Below are 22,229 nucleotides of genomic sequence, written 5' to 3' on the forward strand. Positions count from 1 at the left end.
AGTTTGATCCCTGGGTCAGGAAGATCCCCTGGAGAAGGAAATGGCTCCTCACTCCAGTATTCTTGCCTGGAGAATTTCATGGACAGAGGAGCCTAGCCAGCTTACAGTCCATGGGGTCACAAAGAATCAGATACCACTGAGTGAACAACATTTTAACTTTTCACATCTGCCTTATAACAAATACTACAGCAGTTTCTTCTAGTTAAAAGGACAATAGACAGCAATGTGAATACATAGGGAACACTAAAACTTGTTTTATATGGTTACATATCAAGACAGATACAGAATACTACTGTAATGGTGCTATGAAAAGCCCTTCGTTTTAGTGTAAAAGTTGAAAGATGCACATAATTCTACACTAAAATGAATAATCAACAAGGATCTTCTCTATTTCAAAGGGAACTCTGCTCAATATTCCATAATAGCCTAAATGGGAAAAGGATTTGATAAAGGGTACATGCTTATGTGTAACTGAGAAATTTTGTGGTATACCTGAAACTAGCAACACTGTTAAACAACTATGCTCCAATATAAAATAACAAGTTTAAAAAAAAAATAGTGTACTACAAAAAAGTGACCATTTTCATATGCTCAAAAAAAAAAAAAAAAGAAAGAAAGAAAGAAAGAAAAAGGAATTTAACCGTGTTTCAAGGTTTTTACATTGAAAACTATGAAACATTTTTAAGAAAGTTAAAGATTTATAAACAGAAAGATATCCCATATTTATGGGTTAAAAGATTCCCTGGTAGCTCAGTAATAAAGAATCTGTCTGCCAATACAGGTGCAGGTTCAATCCCCGAGACAGGAAGATTCCCTGGAAGAGAAAATGGCAGCCCACTCCAGTATTCTTGCTTGGGAAATTCATGGAGAGAGGAGCCAAGAGGGCTACAGTCCATGGGGGTCACAAAAGAGCCAGACATTACTTAGAAACTACAGAATTAAAATAACAACACTGCCCAGAATGACCTGCAGATTCAAAGCAATTCCTGTCAAGATACTAATAACTTTTTTTTTTTTTTTTGCAAAAAAAAGAATGAACCTAAAATTCGTATAGCTCTGTAAAGAACGCCAAAGAGCCAGTCTTGACAAATTAAGAACACATTTGGAAAACTTATATTTCTAAACTGAACTTACCAAAAGCTACAATAAAAGAACAATAAAAGTGTACTAAAATAAGACAAACATAGATTAAAAAATATAAAGTCCAGAAGTAAACTTATACATATTTTTGTCAGTTGTGTTTTCACAAGTTTGCCAGTACCATTCCATAGGACTTGAATAATCTCTTCCACAAGTGATATCAGTAAATAGTTGCTTGTTTTTGTTCAATTGCTCAGTCATATCAGACTCTTTGTGACCCCATGGACTGCAGCATGCCAGCCTTCCCTGAAACTGGAGATGATCCATCCTCTGTTTCTTACATGGTTACATGTTTTTCTGTATTATATCCAAAAATGTCAATTCTTCTTAATCCTGGGTGCATAAATAGGCATAAAGATAGGTGAAGGTCTTGTGTGTATCCACAGCAGTGTGCTGTTTCCTGAATGTTTCTTCAATCAGTTATCATAACAGCCTGTGAGGTGAATTACTCTTCTCACTTGATATTAGAAGAAATAAGAATGTAAATTGATAAGAAATGCATTTCAGATTAAAAAGTTGCAAGTAGGAAACAGCAAAATTCTAATCTAATTTTTCTGATCCCCAAACTAATATGCTCAACCACTGGGATCATCATTTCAACATTTTTCAGAAGAGTCTGTAGGGCCACGATTCATAGGGAAATTGTAGATGGAAGAAAAGCGTATGAAGAGAAAGTTAAAACGGACCTCCAGTGAAAGCAGTTTGTGCATGCTTAGTGGCTCAGTCATGTCTGACTCTCTGCAACTCCATGCTCTGTATCCTGCCAGGCTCCTCTGTCCATGGAATTTTCTCAGCAAGAGTACTGGAGCGGGTTGCCATTTCCTTCTCCAGGAAGCAGTACCACAAATTTCTTAATATTTGGGAATTCTGGTAAATTATACTGTGTGTGAATGTCTCAGAGTCTGTTCATAGGTTGATGATATTGTTTTATATATTTATAACTGTCTCTGAAGTAATAGTAAAATAAATATGACCATTTCAGTCCTATTAAAAGAAATTTACTAATTCAACTCTATTATAATAATGACATAGAGCTTGAATTAAAAATTTGAAACAGAAAAAAAAGATAATCTAAACTAATCTCAGCTCTGCCCTTTTAAGCTGCCTGATTTGGGGTAGGGACCTGCTCTACAGTTCCACTTCCCAATGTGTAAAATAAGCATAAAAATGATAGTAGTAACCATTGAGAGAGTCAATTCCTAGGTAGGTTGATTAGAAGTCCGGGATCTCCAAGGAGAAAGGGGTCTTGGGCTATTGAAGAGGAGAAATGGGTCTGGGGTCCTCAAGGAGGAAAAAAACATACTTCTTTTTTTTTCCCCCCTAAATGTCTTCAGTTCAATTCAGTCACTCAGTCATGTCTGACTCTTTGTGACCCCATGGACTGCAACACAACAGGCCTCCCTATCCATCACCAACTCCTGGAGTTTATCCAGATTCATGTCCATTGAGTTGGTGATGCCATCCAATCATCTCAACCTCTGTCGTCCCCTTCTCATCCAACCTTCAATCTTTCCCAGCATACAGGTCTTATTCAATGAGCCAGTTCATGAACCAGTTCACGTCAGGTGGTGAAGCCATATTATTGGAGTTTCAACTTCAACATCAGTCCTTCCAATGAACACTCAGGACCGATCTCCTTTAGGATGGACTGGTTGGATCTCCTTGCAGTCCAAGGGACTCTCAAGAGTCTTCTCCAACACCACAGTTCAAAAGCATCAATTCTTCGGTGCTCAGCTTTCCTTATACATACATACATGACTACTGGAAAAAACATAGCTTTGACTAGACAGAACTTTGTTGACGAAGTGATGTCTCTACTTTTTAATATGCTATCCAGGTTGGTCATAACTTTTCTCCCAAGGAGGAAGTGTCTTTTAATTTCATGGCTGTGGTCACCATCTGCAGTAGTTTGGAGCCCAAGAAAATAGTCTGTCACTGTTTCAATTATTTCCCATTCTATTTGCCATGAAGTGGTGGGACCGAATTCCATGATCTTCGTCTTCTGGATGTTGAGTTTTAAGGCAACTTTTTCACTCTCCTCTTTTCACTTTCACCAAGAGTCTGTTTAGTTCTTCTTCACTTTCTGCCATAAGTGTGATATCATCTACATATATGAGGTTATTGTTATTTCTCCCAGCAACCTTGATTCCAGCTGGTGCTTCATCCAGCCCAGTGTTTCTAATGATGTACTCTGCATATAAGTTAAATAAAGAGAGCACCAATATACAGCTTTGACGTACTCCTTTCCCGATTTGGAACCAGTCTGTTGTTCCATATGCAGTTATAACAATTGCTTCCTGATCTGCATACAGATTTCTCAGGAGGCAGGTCAGGTGGTTTGGCATTTCCATTTCTTTCAGAATTTTCCACAGTTTATTGTGATCCGCACAGTCAAAGGCTTTGGCATTGTCAATAAAGCAGAAGCATGTGTTTTTCTGGAACTCTTTCACTTTCTTGATGATCCAAAGGATGTTGCCAATTTGATCTCTGGTTCCTCTGCCTTTTCTAAAACCAGCTTGACCATCTGGAAGTTCATGGTTCATAAACTGTTAAAGCCTGCCTTGGATAATTTTAAGCATTACTTTCCTATTGTGTGAGATGAGTGCAATTGTATGGTAGTTTGAGCATTCTTTGGCATTGCCTTTCATTGGGATTGGAATGAAAACTGACATTTTCCAGTCCCGTGGCTACTGCTGAGTTTCCCAAATTTCCTGGCATATTGAGTACAGCACTTTTACAGCATCATTTTCAGGATTTGAAATAACTCAACTGGAATTCCATCATCTCCACTAGCTTTGTTCATGGTGATGCTTCCTAAGTCCCATTTACTTCACATTCCAGGATGTCTGGCTCTAACTGAGTGATAACACAATTGTGATTATCTGGGTCATTAACATCTTTTTGGTATTGTTCTTCTGCATATTCTTGCCACCTCTTCTTAATATCTTCTGCTTCTATTAAGTTCATACCATTTCTGTCCTCTATTGAATCCATCTTTGCATGAAATATTCCCTTGGATTCCCTAATTTTCTTTAAGAGATCTCTAGCCTTTCCCATTCTATTGTTTTCCTCTATATATTTGCTTTGATTACTGAGGAAGGCTTTCTTTTCTCTCCTTGCTCTTCTTTGGAACTCTTCATTCAAATGGGTGTATATTTCCTTTTCTCATTTGCCTTTCATTTCTCTTCTTTTCAAAGCTATTTGTAAGGCCTCTTCAGAAAACCATTGTACCTTTTTCCATTTCTTTTGCTTGGGGATGTTCTTGATCACTGCCTCCTGTACAATGTCAGGAGCATCTGTCCATAGTTCTTCAGGTACTCTGTCTGTCAGATCTAATCTCTTGAATCTATTTGTCACTCCCACTGTATAATTGTAAGGGATTTGATTTAGAGATATATCTTAGTTAGTATAACAATAAATCTTGCTGGAAGATATGTTTCTGCTTAAAAAGAACTTTCTGTATATTATGGGAGTGGGTCTGGAAAGATATTTCTATTGTTAGTTCTAATCCTTTCATTTTAAAATGTAAATTGTGGGAGTGGATCTAGTAATATCTTTACAGCCTTGAGACATTATTTTGATTTATTGTAATAACCAACTGACAAAGTGTACAATTCCATTTTCTAAGACTAGTAAGGGGTGCAATGAAACTAAATCATGCTGTGTAGGGCCGCCCAAGATAGATGGGTCATGGTGGAGAGGTCTGACAGAATCTGGTCCACTGGGAAAGGGAATGGAAAGCCACTTCAGTTATCCTTGCTTTGAGAACCCCATGAACAGTATGAAAAGGCAAAATGATAGGATACTGAAAGAGGAACTCCCCAGGTCGGTAGGTGTCCAGTATGCTACTGGAGACCAGTGGAGAAATAAATACAGAAAGAATGAAGGGATGGAGCCAAAGCAAAATCAATATGCAGTTGTGGATGTGACTGGTGATAGAAGCAACGTCCGATGCTATAAAGGCCAATATTGCATAGGAACCTGGAATGTTAGGTCCATGAATCAAGGCAAATTGGAAGTGGTCAAAAAGAAGATGACAAGAGTGAATGTCGACATTCTAGGAATCAGCGAACTAAAATGGATAGGAATGGGTGAATTTAACTCAGATGACCATTATGTCTACTATTGTGGGCAGGGATCCCTTAGAAGAAATGGAGTAGCCATCATGGTCAACAAGAGTCTGAATTGCAGTACTTGGATGCAACCTCAAAAATGACAGAATGATCTCTGTTCGTTTCCAAGGCAAAGCATTCAATATCATGGTAATCCAAGTCTATGCACCAACCAGTAACTCTGAAGAAGCTGAAGTTGGATGGTTTATGAAGATCTACAAGACCTTTTAGAATTAAAACCCACAAAAGATGTCCTTTTCATTATAGGGGACTGGAATGCAAAAGTAAGAAGTCAAGAAATACCTAAAGTAGCAGGTAAATTTGGCCTTGTAGTACGGAATGAAGCAGAGCAAAGGCTAATAGAGTTTTGCCAAGATAACTTACTGGTCCTAGCAAACACCCTCTTACAGCAACACAAGAGAAAACTCTACACATGGACATTACCAGATGGTTAACACCGAAATCAGATTGATTGTATTCTTTGCAGCCAAAGACGGAGAAGTTCTATACAGTCAGCAAAAACAAGACTGGGAGCTGACTGTAGCTCAGATCATGAACTCCTTATTGCCAACTTTAGACTTAAATTGAAGAAATTAGGGAAAACCACTAGACCATTCAGGTATGACCTAATCAAATCCCTATGACTATACAGTGAAAGTGAGAATTAGATTTAAGGGACTAGATCTGATAGACAGAGAGCCTGATGAACTATGGACGGAGGTTCATGACATCGTACAGGAGACAGGGATCAAGACCATCCCCATGGAAAAGAAATGCAAAAAGATAAAATGGTTGTCTGAGGAGGCCTTACAAATAGCTGTGAAAAAAATAGAAGTGAAAGCAAAGGAGAAAATGAAAGATATTCCCATTTGAATGTAAAATTAAAAGAATAGCAAGGAGAGATAAGAAAGCCTTCCTCAGTGATCAATGAACAGAAATAGAGGAAAACAACAAAATGGGAAAGACTAGAGATCTCTTAAAGAAAATTAGGGAATCCAAGGGAATATTTCATGCAAAGATGGGCTCAATAAAGCACAGAAGTGGTATGGACCTAACAGAAGCAGAAGATATTAAGAAGAGGTGGCAAGAATACACAGAAGAAATGTAGAAAAAAGATCTTCATGATCCAGATAACCACAATGGTGTGATCACTCACCTACAGCCAGTCATCCTGGAATGTGAAGTCAAGTGGGCCTTAGAAAGCATCACTAAGAACAAAGCCAGTGGGGGTGATGGAATTCCAGTTGAAATAATTCAAATCCTGAAAGATGATGCTGTGAAAGAGTTGCACTCAACATGCCAGCAAATTTACAAAACTCAGCAGTGGCCACAGGATTGGAAAAGGTCAATTTCATTCCAATCCCAAAGAAAGGCAATGCCAGAGAATGCTCAAACTACCACACAATTGCACTCATCTCACACGCTAATATAATAATGCTCAAAATTCTCCAAGCCAGGCTTCAGCAATATGTGAACCATGAACTTCCAGATGTTCAAGCTGGTTTTAGAAAGGGCAGAGGAACTAGAGATCTAATTGCCAATATCTGCTGGATCATTGAAAAAGCAAGAGAGTTCCAGAAAAGCATCTATGTTTGCTTTATTGGGCCGGAACCTGGTGGTCCGGAGTTGACGATGAGAGAGTGAAAGAAGGAAAGAGGCTAATATTTCCTGGGTTACATAGCCGACTTTCGCGCTCCAGGGAATCAGCCAGAAATAGGGAGAGAGAGAGAGAGAGAAAGAAAGAAAGAAAGACAGACAGACACTGGGACTCAAGTTCCGATGGAGCAAAGGTGTTTTAATCAACATGGTGTGGGCATATATACTGTCTTACAAGGTATTTATTCTCAGCAAAGGTAAAGATTAAAATTCTTACAAATTATAAGACTTACAAAACATATGTAAGGTGATCCTTATCAAACAGAGTCGTAAACAATCACTTTTACCATATGGTTCATAAAAAGGAAAAGGGTACCTATCACCGCATTGAAAAACTAACAAGGGACATAATTGGATTCCTCAGCCCTGGGAAAGGCGTGCCTCTCCTCTTAATTCCTGAATATTCAGAAATTAATAAGGGCCAGAGGATTCCTGACAGATCCAAAACAGCACACAGGACGCCTCCTGTTAAATGCTTCCTGACATTTTATTGACTATGTGAAAGCCTTTGACTGTGTGTATCATAATAAACTGTGGAAAATTCTGAAAGAAATGGGAATACCAGACCACTTGACCTGCCTCTTGAGAAACCTGTATGCAGATCGGGAAGCAACTGTTAGGACTGGACATGAAACAACAGACTGGTTCCAAATAGGGAAAGGAGTATGTCAAGGCTTTATATTGTCACCCTACTTACTTAAATTATATGCAGAGTACATCATGAGAAATGCTGGGCTGGAGGAAACACAAGTTGGAATCAAGATTGCTGGGAGAAATATCAATAACCTCTGATATGCAGATGACACCACCCTTATGGCAGAAAGTGAGGAAGAACTAAAGAACCTCTTAATGAAAATGAAAGAGGAGAGTGAAAAAGTTGGCTTAAAGCTCAGCATTCAGAAAACTAAGATCATGGTATCCAGTCCCATCACTTCATGGGAAATAGATGGAGAAACAGTGGAAACAGTGGATGACTTTATTTTTCTGGGCTCCAAAATCACTGCAGATGGTGGCTCCAGCCATGAAATCAAAAGACGCTTACTCCTTGGAAGGAAAGTAATGACCAAACTAGGTAGCATATTAAAAAGCAGAGACATTACTTTGCCAACAAAGGTCCATATAGTCAAGGCTATGGCTTTTCCAGTGGTTATGTATGGATGTGAGAGTTGGACTGTGAAGAAAGCTGAGTGTCGAAAAATTGATGCTTTTGAACTGTGGTGTTGGAGAAGACTTCAGAGTCCCTTGGACTGCAAGGAGATCCAGCCAGTCCATCCTAAAGGAGATCAGTCCTGGGGGTTCACTGGAAGAACTGATGCTGAAGCTGAAACTCCAATACTTTGGCCACTTCATGTGAAGAGTTGACTCATTGGAAAAGACCCTGATGCTGGGAGGGATTAGAGGCAGGAGGAGAAGGGGACAACAGAGGATTAGATGGCTGGATGGCATCACCGACTCGATGGACATGAGCTTTGAATAAACTCCAGGAGTTTGTGATGGACAGGGAGGCCTGGCGTTCTGCAATTCATGGGGTCTCAAAGAATCGGACATGGTGAGTGACTGAACTGAACTGAACTGAAGGTGTGCACTTTCCATCCCCTTCGGACGTCTGCATCAGAAGTTTTCTCTGTCCCTTTTCTTACTTTAATAAAATTCTGCTCCACGAAAGCTCTTGAGTGATCAAACCTGGCCCCTTGTCCTTACGCCAAATCTTCAGAGATCAGGAATCTGACACCATTCACTGTAAGCTATCACCATCTTGCAAGTTTTTAATAGAGCTTGTATAACAAAGTATCTTCCATTAACAATTAACTTTAGATAATATTATTATTATATTATTACTATTAAATAATAAGATTTTTTCTTATCTATTTTATGGATGAAATAATACTATCTACATAGGTTGTAATCATATCATGCCTATAACAGTCAATCATTAAGTGTATATTTATTAGTTATCACAAAGTTATTAGATTTAAAAGTATGTTAATTTTATTACAGTAGCTTCTGTATATTTTCATTACTTTCCCGTTATCAATGCTCTGTTACACATTATGCCAATTATTATAAATAGTCTGATTTTAGTGATCCTTTGTGTCTTCCATCTCCTTACTTAAACTCAGCACACTTCATACAGATCACTCAAGGGTCATTCCTAGAATTATATCCTCGAGTCACTCTTGATCAAATCTGTCTTCATCCTTATGCTCTCACATTCTCAAATTACCTTGCATGATTTCCAATTTCCTAAGAATAAAGGGAAAATTACTTGCCTTTACATTCATATCTTTTACAACTTTTTTCTACCTTTCACTTCAGGTTGGTTGCAGCTATATGAGAGATCTATTAATTCATTTTAGATTCTGAGCATCTCACATGATTAAATGTGCATAGACAAACCCCTGCCTGTGTGTTCAGATTTCCTCACATATCTAACTTTAAACATTATTCATTCCTGCCCTTGAGAGGATTTAAAGATCAGAAACTTGTTTTCCTATATCAAAAGAAAAACTGAAAATAACTTGGAATTCAATAGAATCAAACCATTTATCTTTTTACTACATGTAGTGTCTTAGTGAACTCACAGTTGAGCTAATAGAAAGTATTTTTTCAGGTAACATAATTAATCATAATATAAGATACATGGAGAATAGGAAAATGACTGAATTTATTCCCGTGGGGCTCACACAGAATCCTAAGATGCAGAAGATCATATCTGTTGTGTTTTTTTGTCATCTACATCATCACTGTTGTAGGAAATGTGCTCATCATGGTAGCCATCATAGTCAGTCCATTACTGAGTTCTTCCATGTACTTTTTTCCTGGCCTGTCTCTCTTTTATTGATACTTGCTATTCCTCTGTGAATATCCTTAACTGATCACAGATTAACTCCATGAAAAGGAGACCATCCTATTCAATGGATGCATGACCCAAATCTTTGGGGAACATTTCTTTGGAGGTACTGAAGTCATCCTGCTTATGGGATAACCTATGATAGCGATGTGGCCCTTTGCAAGCCCTTGCACTATACAAGTGTCATGAACTGGCAGGTGTGTGGGCCTGTAATGGAGTGACATAAGTCTGATTTTTTCTTCATGTGATCATGCAGATCTTTTTCATCTTCAAATGACCCTTCTGTGACCTTGATGTCATAGACTACTTTTTGTGTGATCTGAATCCTTTGCTCAATAATGCCTGCACTGATACTCACACTCTAGGATTCTTTGTGGTTGCCAACAATGGATTCCTCTGTCTGTTAAACTTCCTCCTCTTGATGGGCTCCTATGTGGTCATTCTGTACTCTGTAAGGAACCACAGTTTGGAGGCAAGGTGCAAGGCCCTCTCCATTTGTGTCTCCCCCATCATAGTTGTTATCATACCTCTTGTGCCCTGCACATTTGTGTACCTGAGACCATCAGTTATTTACCTATTGATAAAGCAGCTGCTGTATTCTACATTTTAATAACTTCCATGTTAAATCCCTTCATCTATACCTTGAGAAATGCCCAGATGAAAAATGCCATTAGGTATTTGTGTAATAGATAAGTGATTTCAGGTGATTAAAAAAAAAAAAAAAAAAAAGAAGCATGGAGCACAGCACTGATTCCATTGATGCAAATGTCAAAAATGTATTACTGATGCTTTCAGCAAAGAATGTCTTTGAGATAAAAGGAACATAAACATCCAGTATACATCATAGATTCTACAAGGGGAGAAGAAATGGGTGAAAGAAAAGTGAGGACAATTTGGATATCTCACACTTCATGATTCTAAAGCTTACTGTAAAGCCACAATAATCAAAAGAGTGTGGTACTGGCATAACGACAGGCATATAGAACAATAGAAAAGAGAGCCAGCAATAAAGCATTACATGAATGGTTAAATGACTTTAAAAGTATGCCAACTTCATCCAACTTCAAAAGCAATTTTTCAACATATGTACTTGGCAAAACTAGATGGCTATGTGTAAAAGAATGAAAGTAGGTCCTTAGCTTTCATCATATCACAATATACTCAACTGGATCAAAGACCTTAACATAAGAGCTAAAATAATGAAACATTTTGTAAAAATAGAGAGGAAGAGATTCAGGCCATTAGATTAGGCAATTATTTTTTTAATAACACCAAAAACAAAGGCAGAAGAAAAATAATAGTTAAATAAGACTGTATCATAATTTAAAACTTTTATTTGTCAAAGGATACAATCAGCAGAGAGGAAAGGCAACCCACAAAATGGAAGGAAACAAAGACACATCTGATAAGGAGTTCATATCCAGACTATATAAGGAATTTCTGCAAATCAATAAACTAATAATAATGCAATTAATAAATGGGCAAAGAACTTGAAATGAGCTTTTATTCCAAATCTGTATAACCATGTTCTTTACAGTATTATTCAGAAGAGTCAAATGTTTAAGCAAACCAAGTATCCATTATCTCATGAATAGATAAACAAAATGTGGTATACAGTCAATAGAATATTATTCAGTGTTAAAAAGGAGCAGTGTACTCATGGTACAACACAGATAAATTGTGAGGATGTGTTAAATAAGTCATTCATTCCTCATAAAATTTACCTTCTCTAATAGGTTTATATTTACAGGTGAAGTGAAGTGAAAGTCACTCAGCTATGTCCAGCTCTTTGCAACCCCATGGACTGTACAGTCCACAGAATTCTCCAGACCAGAATACTGGAGTGGGTAGTCATTCCCTCCTTCAGGGGAGCTTCCCAATCCAGGGACCAAACCCAAGTCTCCCACATTGCAGGCTGATTCTTTACTGTCTGACCCACTAGGGAAACCCTAGTGGTAGGGTTGTTTGTAGGTACCTTACATTCAGTTCCTCCTATTAGCAGATTTTATTATTACAGTACATATGTCACAGCTAATTAAAGACCATATCACATATTTTAACTAAAATCCACACTTTAACTAGATTCATTAGTCTTTACTGATGTCATGTTTCTCCTCCAGAATGTGATCCAAAAACAACATTATATTCACTTTTCAAGTTCTTTTCTGCTCTTCCAGACAGTGAGAATTTCTCTGACTTTTCTTGTTTTGAATGACCTAGACCTTGATAGCTTTGAAGAGGACTAGTCAGACGTTTTGTATTAAAACCCTTCATTGGGGTTTGTCTGACATTTTGCTCACAATTAGACCAAGGTTATAGGTTATTGGAGAAACACCCACAGAGAAAGTGCTATTTTCATCATACTATATCAGCAGGTAAATGCTCTCAATGTGATGTATCACTGTGCTGTGAATCCTGATCACCTGAGGTACTGTTTGTCATAATTTCCACCCACCCCTGTAAATTTACTCTTTTCCCTTATTCCATTCTGTGTTCTTTGGAAGGAAGTCACTTAAGTGTTTGAGGATAGTATAGCTACATAACCTGTTTGGAATTCTTCTGTCTATTCTCACCTAATTATTTATATAGTTATTTAATTATTTACATCTTTATAACTCACAGATATTTATATCTTGATCTTTGCATTATATCTCAGTTCAATGTTTATTTTTTTGCTGACATTTTCCTTAGCACTGGGCATTGGGGCCCTCTTATTTGGCCCCTGTGTCCCCTTGGGTTATTTTCATCAGTGTATATGAAGGGAAGGGACGCTCAAGGAAATGGCCTTCTCCAGAATTCTATGCACATCATCCACATGTAAATACTCCTACAGGGAAGGAAAAATAGATACACTTGCCCAGTCAAAATCTTATATGGGGTGGATTTCAGAATGTGTGCAGTGAATCCAGAATAAACTCTGTCTTCTAATGTGCAGGTGAGGACCTAAGTCTTCTCATGAAATCAAAGAATCCTTGGTTCCAGATAAACCGAATTTTAGGATGGCTTGTTTTATTCTCAGCTGAGTAAATGGTGTTCAAAATTTTCTTGGACTGAAAAGAGGGAAACTGAACATCCTAACCTCTGCATGAATTCTTACAGAGCTAACATGACTTTTATTGAAGAGTAACAGTATATATGATACTTGGAGAAAGAGAATCTCACTAATGACACTGTGAGTGTCTAATATATATAACACAGCTATGGTAGAATAGAAAGTTTAGAACATTTCCAGGTGTGTTTTGTATTCTAAAGTCAGATGATGGAAATAAATGTCTTGCACAGCAGCTTCTGAAGAAAATGAGCATTGCTTGGTAGGAGTACTGGAACTGAGGATGTGAGACATCAGTAAATAGAAATAATATCTGTGAGTTTCAAGATATATTCCATAGATATGATAACTTGTGGTGGAGGTAGTAGAATGCAGACTTCCATTTTCCTCAATGGCATCCAAGCATAGTGTAGTGAGAAACACTGTGAGGCTGTATGCACAGATTTCCTTAAAGTTTTATTCATTCAACAGATATTGGTCAAGCACATACTATTTTCTAGGTGCTCAAATTCAGTAGTTTATGGGTAAAAATTCTGCTCCTGGTTTTTTCATTCCAACTAGTGTCATTTTTATGCATGCAATTTTAATGTATGCATATGTACCTACATAGTTATACAGATGTAAACATGTTATGTGAATGATTCAAATGTGACTATCTGTTATCAATCTATATATATGTATAAATATATAAATATAGATGAGAAATATTTATATAATATTCTTCATATACATAAACAGCAAAATTTTTTTTCATTTGATTGTTGAAGAGTCTTGACAAGAGTATACTTGGAAAACACCTAATTAGACAAGCAAACTGTTAGTTAAATATCGTGTGCTGTTGTTCAATGTGATTAAAAAGCAGTGAGTTCTGTAACTGCCTCTGTACTTGCCTGAGCATCTTACTCATGCTCTCAAGTCTGCTACTCTCTCCAAAATATCACTGTCACTCCTGCGTAAATAAGAAAGTAATCATTATGGCTTAATGATGTGCAATTGTGAATAATAGTCCATTAACTAAGATGAGGTTTCAAAACACATTAATTTTTTAGTAGAATAAATTTAATCTTTTTGAGAAGGTCCAGAGTCTTGGGCATCCAGTAGAGGCTTGTTGAACAAAAATTTTTCAACATCAGAATAAGAAATGATGTCTGACCATGATCATTGCAGTTCTGTGCTTTCTAGAATAAAACTAGTTAAAAGAAATATTTTTAATACAACACATGAAAATGATGTATTTCAAAATTATCAGAGTATATCTTAAAATTAAGCATGGTCAAGTAGCTGATGCCAGCAAAAGTTTCCTCACACAGAGAATACAAATATATACTCTTGCTGACATTCTTCTAAATATATATTATTAATATATGGGTATATGTATGTAACACATATTATCTGATTTAATTGACTTATCATTCAAGCATATAATTCTATCCTCTTACTTTTCACCTTGAAATAGACTTTAGATAGCATTACTTATGTATCTGCTTTGTTTTCAGGAATGGCTCTATCAATTGATGGTATTACTGTAAGTACCATCCTTATTCATTAAACTCCTTTCAGATGTGTTTTAAGTCCTTTTTTTATCTTTTGCTACCAAAGAAAGTGTTGCAGTGGTAGTTACTGTCCTTGTGAGTGACAGTAACTGTAGGGAATGACATCACTAGATCCATGTCTATGTGCAGTTGTAATATGATGGATGGTGAAAATTGCCTCTTAAGAGATTGTGTCCAATAACACTCCTGCAAAAATGAGGCTGACTAACACCCACAACTCATCAGCACTCTATGTCAAAAGACTTGCACCACAAAGAACACTTTATTAAAAAAATAGATGAAAATATCGTCTAAATGGACATTAAATTTGAATGTATTAACTAGTGAATACGTTTTAGGGCATTTTCTTTTCTTTTCTTTTTTTTCATTTATTTTTATTAGTTGGAGGCTAATTACTTTACAATATGTTAGTGGTTTTTGCCATACATTGACATGAATCAGCCATGGAGTTACTTGTGTTCCCCATCCCGATCCCCTCTTCCACCTCCCTCCCCATCCCATCCCTCTGGGTCTTCCCAGTGCACCAGCCCCGAGAACTTGTCTCATGCATCCAATCTGGGCTGATGACCTGTTCCACCCTTGACAGTATACTTGTTTCAATGCTATTCTATCAGAACATCCCACCCTCGCCTTCTCCCACAGAGTCCCAAAGTCTATTCTGTACATCTGTGTCTCTTTTTCTGTTTTGCATATAGGGTTATTGTTACCATCTCTTTTTTTTAATTCCATATGTATGTGTTAGTAGTATTGGTCTTTATCTTCCTGGCTTACTTCACTCTGTATAATGGGCTCCAGTTTCATCCATCTCATTAGAACTGATTCAAACGAATTCTTTTTAATGGCTGAGTAATATTTCATGGTGTCTATGTACCATAGCTTCCTCATCCATTCGTCTGCTGATGGGCATCTAGGTTGTTTCCATGTCCTGGCTATTATAAACAGTGCTGCGATGAACATTGGGGTGCACGTGTCTCTTTCAGGTCTGGTTTCCTCAGTGTGTATGTTCAGGAGTGGGATTTCTGGGTCATATGACAGTTCTATTTCCAGTTTTGTAAGAAATCTCCACACTGTTTTCCATAGTGGCTGTACTAGTTTGCATTCCCACCTACAGTGTACGAGGATTCCCTTTTCTCCATACCCTCTCCAGCATTTATTGCTTGTAGACTTTTGGATAGCAGCCATCCTGACTGGAGTGTAATGGTACCTCATTGTGGTTTTGATTTGCATTTCTCTGATAATGAGTGATGTTGAGCATCTTTTCATGTGTTTGTTAGCCATCTGTATGTCTTCTTTGGAGAAATGTCTGTTGAGTTCTTTGGCCCATTTTTGATTGGGTCATTTATTTTTCTGGAATTGGGCTGCAGGAGTTGCTTGTATATTTTTGAGATTAATCCTTTGTCTGTTGCTTCATTTGCTATTATTTTCTCCCATTCTGAAGGCTGTCTTTTCACCTTGCTTATAGTTTCCTTTGTTGTGCAAAAGCTTTTAAGTTTTATTAGGTCCCATTTGTTTATTTTTGCTTTTATTTCCCATATTCTAGGAGGTGGGTCATAGAGGATCCTGATGTGATTTATGTTGGAGAGTGTTTTGCCTACATTTTCCTCTAGGAGTTTTATAGTTTCTGGTCTTATATTAAGATCTTTAATTCATTTTGAGTTTTTTTTTTTGTGTGTGTGTATGGTGCTAGAAAGTGTTTTAGTTTCATTCTTTTACAAATGGTTGACCAGTTTTCCCAGCACCACTTATTTAGAGGTTGTCTTTTTTCCATTGTATATCCTTACCTCCTTTGTTGAAGACAAGTTGTCCACGGATATGTGGATTCATCTCTGGGCTTTCTATCCTGTTCAATTGGTCTATATTTCTGTCTTTGTGCCAGTACCATACTGTCTTGATGACTATGGCTTTGTAGTAGAGCCTGAAGTCAGGCAACTTGATTCCTCCAGCTCCAGTCTTCTTTCTCAAGATTACTTTGGCTATTCGAGATTTTTTGTATTTCCATACAAATTGTGAAATTATTTGTTCCAGTTCTGTGAAAAATACTGTTGGTAGCTTGATAGGGATTGCATTGAATCTATAGCTTGCTTTGGGTAATATAGTCATTTTGACAATACTGATTCTTCCAATCCATGAATGTGGTATATTTCTCCATCTATTTGTGTCCTCTGATTTCTTTCATCAGTGTGTTATAGTTTTCTAACTCTGAATAATATTCCATTGTCTGGATGTACTACAATTTATTTATCTCTTTATATCCTATTGAGGGACATCTTGGTTGCTTCCAATATTTGGTAATCATGAGTAAAGCTTCTATAAACATCCATGTGCAGCAAAACTGCTTTCTTTATGTGTGTGTGTGTGTGTGTGTGTGTGTGTGTGTATGTGTGTGTGTGTGTGATAATCTGTTTATAGGCCACATTTTGTCTTTTTACTAGTTTTTGTTTTGTTTTTTCCCTACCCCCTTCATTTTAACAGCTCAGTTGGTAAAGAATCTGCCTGCAATGCAGGAGACTCCGGTTTCATTCCTGGGTTGGGAAGATCCCCTGGAAAAGGGATAGGCTATGCACTCCAATATTCTTGGGTTTCCCTGTGGCTCAGCTGGTAAAGAATCCCACCCACAGTGTGGGAGACCTGGGTTCAATCTCTGGGTTGGGAAGATCCCCTGGAGAAGGGAAAGGCTACCCACTCTATCATTCTGGCATGGAGAATTCCATGGAAAAGTCCATGGTGTTACAAAGAGTTGGACACAACTGAATGATTTGCACTTTCATTTTAACAGGAGTGGGTTTTGATTCTGGATACAATGACTAGCCACTTACTTATAAATTTAGGTAAATAATTATACAACTCCTTAACTAATATTAGAAATGTATTAAAATTAGGTCATTAGGTGGAAAGCAAGTAAATTTGTTTACAGTGATCTGAATTATTGATTCTATCTTTGTATCATTATTATTTTCCATAGGGCACCAAGAGAGTTGACTCACAGGAACCACATTAAAATAGCTGCTACTATAAATACCTCTTTGCCGCACAACTTTTTCCTTAAAGCTGTGATTCCTTTGAAAACAAAGTTTGATACTAATTTTTTTTCAAATTATTTTTCATCTCTGCATTTCTTAGCATATAGATTAAGGGATTGAACATGGGGGCAATGATGGTGTAAAATAGCACAAATATCTTATCCTCAGGGAAAGTAGTGGGAGGTCTAAGATAGATAAAGATAACAGGTACAAAAAATAAGATGGCCACAGTTATATGAGGCCCACAGGGAGAGCGGGCTCTGTGTCTTTCCTCGGCTGGACGATTATCTAAAGTGAATAATATAATGCCATAAGAAGCAAACAAGATATCAAATGTAACTAAGGCAAACATTCCTGAAAAGACAATCACAAGCACACCAGTGAGGTAGGTGTCAGTACATGCAATTTTTAGCAGTGGAAAAATATCACAGAAATAGTGATCAATTTCATTAGGACCACAGAAAGGCAAGCCGATTGCCATAAAAAAAATGAGGAAAGGAATGGACGGATCCACCAGCCCAGGCAGCTAAGAGGAGAAGATCGCATCTTATTATTTTCATGATAATCACATAGTGGAGAGGCTTGCAGATGGCAACATAGTGATCAAAGCCATGGAAAAAGAATAAAGATCTCAGTACCTCCAAAGAAGTACATAACAAGGACCTGCAGCATGCAATTACCATAGGAAATAGTCTTTCTCTCTACGAGCAGATCTCCAATTATTTTGGGTGTAACGCTGGAGGTATAGCAGATGTCTATAAGGGATAAGTGGCTGAGGAAATAGTACATTGGTTGGTTAAAAAGAGGATTGTATTGAATTGAGAAGAGGATCAGAAAGTTTCCTACCAACATGACAACATAACAGAATAAGAAAAACACAAAGCAAAATATTTGTATGTTATGGCTATATGAAAGTCCTAGAAGAATGAATTCTGATATGTTTCTCTGGTTTTCCATTTGAGTTTAGTGTAGGTTTTACACAAATGACTTACATTTCTGAAAAAAAGAAAACATGCTTGGGTGAATATGAGCACAATAATAAAAAATTTACAAAAATACATTTGCATGAATAAAATCTTAATATCAATTATTGATTTAGTAAATGTTTTTAATCTCTCTTACTTTATAAATCTATTGCAAAACAATTTATAATGAAAATTATTATATAATTTACTCAATTACTTGTAAAATTTTTACATATTTGAGCATTATTTTGAAAATAGAAATATTAATTGCTATTAATAAAATATTTTACAAAACAAAGAAGGCTAATTGACCCAAGGCAAGAAAATATTTGTTTGTATATTTTTCAATTCTTGTGGCTATATACATGAAGGCAACTTTCCTTCTTTTAAAATTATCTAACCAAATTCCCTGAATTATCTGGGAAGAGCCCCAAAGAAACGCAAATTTGTTTGAAATCCCAGCTTGAACTGCTGAACATTAATTTAAATATGACATCCTAAGGTTTCTGTGATGGCTCAAGTGGTAAAGAATCTGCCTCAAAGCAGCAGACACTGGTTTGATCCCTGGGTTGGGAAGAACCCCTAGAAGAAGGAATGACAGCCACTCCAGTAATCTTGCCTGGAAAATCCCATAGACAGAGGAGCCTGGAGGGCTACAGCTCATAACGTCTCAAAGAGTTGGACACAAGTCAACATGTACACATACTCTGTGATCAAGCATAGTTAATAGATCATGGTAAATCAACGTGATTGTTGTTACATAAAAAAGGTAAAGAACTTTTGAAAAATATATGTTAAGATTTACATTATAATTTATATTTTATTTATAAATTATTATTTAAATTGCAAAAGATCTACAAATTAATTTATTTCTCATGTTTATATTTCATGTGTTAAGACAATTAAAAAATACATACTGATACTGAAGTTTGTTTTGGATATTGGTAAAGAACAATAGATATTGTGAAGTTGCTCAAGTGTTTGTTGCTAGAAACTTCATGAAAAAAAAAATATATATATATGTATACTGTTAGTAAAAGAGATGATAGGACAATTCTTGGTCCCGTTATCCCTCAGTGGCATGTGTTGCAGTAAAGAATTAATGAAATGTTTATAGATTTTCATCTTTTGTAACTAAGGGATAATCTTAAGACATTATTTAATCAGTGTAAAGTGAGTGCAAGATAGAACAAGTTCACTTCTAGATGCTATTTTAACCACTGATGAGGAATTATTTGTCCACAGTGGGTTTGCAAAACCTAGCACACCTTTAGTGTTTGACAGTCATATCCAGGCCCCCAAATGTCTATTTAAAAGAAAAAAAAAAAAAAAGAAAAGAAAGAAAGCAAACAGAGAATGAATGTTTTTTATAGGAAGTGCATGGTTTTCATATTTAAAAACTGTCAAGTCTAGGGCTTCACAAAATTATTATTAATGCTATTTATAGTCTTGATGATGATTTTAGATGGCAAATAGTTAACAAGCATTTTAAACTGCCTGTATGGCACCAATCCTATTTTAAACTATTATTCAAAACTGCAATATCACAGAGGTTAAATTTCCTCATTATTTGTTTTCACTGTTACCATAAAACCTCCAGCCTGTTTTTCTGTAACTACCAGAACAAAATATTCATCACACAGTGTTCAGCAATTGGCATTAACTCGAAAATATTTAAAAGGTTTTTTTTGGGGGGAGTTGCAGTACACTGATCTGTCTTCTACATAATTGCAATTGATACATAGATTTTTTTGTTTGTGAAGTAGAATAATTTTGATATGTCAAATAAAATCATTTATATAAAATTGATTTAAAGAAATATATAAGTAGACAAAAATAAATAAATAAGTAAATTGGAGAGAAATAACTTCATTAACCTGAATTTCTGACTTTAGAAGAGACCTAGATAGAGAGTCAAAATAATTCTTCAGAATTGAAAAGTAATACACTAAAATGAGAAAAGACAAAAAACCCTGACTCTTTTTTAATCTGAGGTTAAACAGGAGACTTGAGGTGAATGGGGAAGACGATATCACAAAGGGCAGCAATGAAAATAATGAAACTTCATTTCGGAATCTTCATCTTAGCAGAAAGCAACATGCAAATATTGGGTTAATGAACGTCCAGTGTGTCTTTCTGAGTGCTTGCACTTGTAAAAAGATACTATGTATTTAAAAGAAACACATTTAATCAATTATAGGTTAAAAGAGCATTGTATCTTCTGAGCTATTATAATATAATGAATGGCATTAACAGAGGTAAAAGGAAATGTGAAAAGTCAGGTGAGGAGAAAACATTGCCATAAAACAACATTTTGAACATGAGATAGTAAGGAAATCCATACAAAAACTGAAGACACAATGAATGAAATAAAGAATACCAGGCAACCAGTAAACAGGGGTTCAAGTAACAACAGCAAAGTATGGGAAAGTGAGGAGTGCTAAATTAACTAACCAGTGTGATCCTCAGGCTAATGGTTTAACATGTTTGAAAGTCCCATCTCATTTATCTTACCGTTAAGATACGATTACATAACTCAAAAACTTGATGAAAAATATAAAATACCCAGTGATATATATGGTTCATGATATACTTCTTAACGCTCATTTTTGTTTGAGTAAGTAGTTTAGCAGTCAAAGAAACTGTCATGCCTACATAAAAGTTCAACAAAAAGAAAAAAAAATCCCTCATAATTTTAACAAGTGCAATTATATAAGCATTAATTTTAGCAATATGGTGATGAAAAAATGTCAATTAGTTTGATGATAGGTTGGTTATTTTAAGGCAATTTTTAACACATATCAATTGTCTGATTTTCTTTGCATCATGAAAAAATTTTCCAAAATTACTTTATTTCTTCATTTGAAAATATCTTTGCTCTTCATTATGCTGTCAGCATAAGATCAGGCACTCTCATATTTAACTTACATTGTCCAGAATATATTTAAATTTTCTCTTGTTTTATTAAAACATTGCATGTTACAAACTTAGTTTTATTAATCTAGATAAAACTAATCTATGTTAAAATGGCAGATACTTTGAAATGGAGTATTACTCATATTTATGGATATTCAAGTTGAAATTGGGTCTTATCTTAATAGCAATATGGGAAAATGCATACAAGTAGGCGATGAGGCACAGTGAAATACATTGTCAACTCGAGAATGCTTTAATTCTGTTATTAAACAGAATTTTTCATTTAAATAATACATAATTAAAACTAAAATATGTTGTGACATTATTATAATAATTAAATTATTACATGTTACAAGAGAATTAATAGATTTTAGAAAGAAATTATATCAAACAAATGTAAACAGCATATAATCAAGCTAGCACATGGATGGTGGGACACTACCCAAACCAGTGTCACAAACTTCAGACCTGTGTGGCTGTCAGGTTAGTTTTAGGATGCATCAAGAAGAATTCCACCCCCAGATACTTATTTGTCAATTTGTTCCTTGTATAAAAAATCTGAAGTTAAATGCAAAGAAAAAAAACCAGTAATTCAAACATATCTCTCAAATATTTTGGAAATCAATACATCTTAAATCTTCCACAGGTTTACAAGGGAAGCAGAATTAAAATATTCATTAAAATTGTCAGTAATGAAAGCAGAGTATCTTTATCCCTCAGGAAATCATATTTAGGTCCTGGGTATCACCTATTTTATACCTATGCCTGAGGAAAATTTGGTTGGGAAGTACAGAATATAAACCTTAGTAACTAAGCAAAAATTAATGGCTTTGAAAGCTCTAAGTAATTATATTCCCAAAGGTATTTGTAAATATATCTAAAACAAAGATTGTCAAGCAATATGTTCAAGGTAATGTCCCTGTTCCTCTGATTGTTTACTTTCCAAATTTATCTTATCTTGCCTCAG

This window comes from Muntiacus reevesi, chromosome 16 (assembly GCF_963930625.1).
Source record: "Muntiacus reevesi chromosome 16, mMunRee1.1, whole genome shotgun sequence".
Lineage (NCBI taxonomy): Eukaryota > Metazoa > Chordata > Mammalia > Artiodactyla > Cervidae > Muntiacus > Muntiacus reevesi.